The sequence below is a fragment of the Ostrinia nubilalis genome, chromosome W (genome assembly GCF_963855985.1).
Source record: "Ostrinia nubilalis chromosome W, ilOstNubi1.1, whole genome shotgun sequence".
Classification (NCBI taxonomy): Eukaryota; Metazoa; Arthropoda; class Insecta; order Lepidoptera; family Crambidae; genus Ostrinia; species Ostrinia nubilalis.
The window spans coordinates 1738246-1739678 of NC_087118.1; positions in this window are offsets into that span (position 1 = coordinate 1738246).

A 1433-nucleotide genomic window follows, 5' to 3' on the forward strand; every position below is an offset into this window, starting at 1 on the left:
TTCAAATCTATGTGCTTCAATCTTTTATGTTGTTCAGGGTTTTTTGCAATATGAATGGCAGATTGGTTGTCCTCAAACATAACAATTTGATTACACTTTAAATTAATTTCTGTCAGCAAGTTTATAATCCAACAACCCTCAGATATCCCGTTAGCTAAAGCAACATACTCAGCTTCTGTTGAAGATAATGATACACACTGTTGTTTACTGGACGACCATGAGACCGTGCACCCATACAACTGCATTATGTAGCCCGATGTAGACTTCCGGTCAACCTGATCTCCTGCCCAGTCTGCATCTGTGTATCCAACCAAACATTCATCACCGTTCATACTGTAAACCAATTTCATATGTAAAGTTCCTTTTATATATCTTAAAATCCTTTTTAAACCCTTCCATACATCCTCATTTGCACAACCTTGGTAACGACTCAAATAACCCAAAGCATAACACAAGTCTGGTCGAGTACCTAACATAGCATACATAAGACTTCCAACTAACTTTCTACACTTTCTTGTCAATTCTTCATTCTGATAATCTTGTTTCTCAATTTTCATTCCAGGATCCATAGGTGTACTAACCGGCTTGCATTCTTCCATCTTGTATTCCTTCAAAATTTCTTTCAAATAATCTATCTGATCAATTACTATTGACTTTTCATTCCTTTTAATGTTGATTCCTAGATACTTAGAAATTCCTTCCATGTCCTTCATATCAAAGTTTTCCTTAAGTGTTTCTTTTAGCTTTTCAATTTGTTTACTATTTTCTGAAATCAAAAGTATATCGTCTACGTATAATAGTACATAAAATCTTTTTCCTGGCATGTAATATAAACAATAGTCACAGTTACTACGATGAAACCCTTCCTGTATCATTAATTTATTGAACCTTTCATTCCAATATCTCGGTGACTTTTTCAGTCCATACAATGATTTTTGAAGTTTTAATACTTTTCCATCCTGTTCCATACCTTTTGGTTTTTCCAAATATACTTCTTCCTCTATATTTCCATACAAGAAAGCGCTTTTCACATCCATCTGCTGTATATCTAAACCATACTTGCATGTTACAGCCAGCAAGATACCTACGTAAAGTTGGTAGCTTGGCTACTGGAGCATATATTTCAGAATGATCAAACTTACTGTCTTGCTTAAAACCCCTAGCGACCAATCTTGCCTTATAGATACCTTCAGTTCTCTTCACCTTAAAAACCCACTTGCTGTCTATTGTCTTCTGACCTTTTTTTTTCGTCTGGCAGCCCTGCCTGTCAGACGTACATAGATCAGCTGTTAGATTAATTTTAAGTTAATTACCTAAATAGCCGTAATAATGTATCAAAATACACTTAATTAGTGACATAAATGTGTAAATATCGTGTACAAGTGTTTGCAAAACTGGACTTTGTGTAAACACATAGTTATAAGGAGATAAAA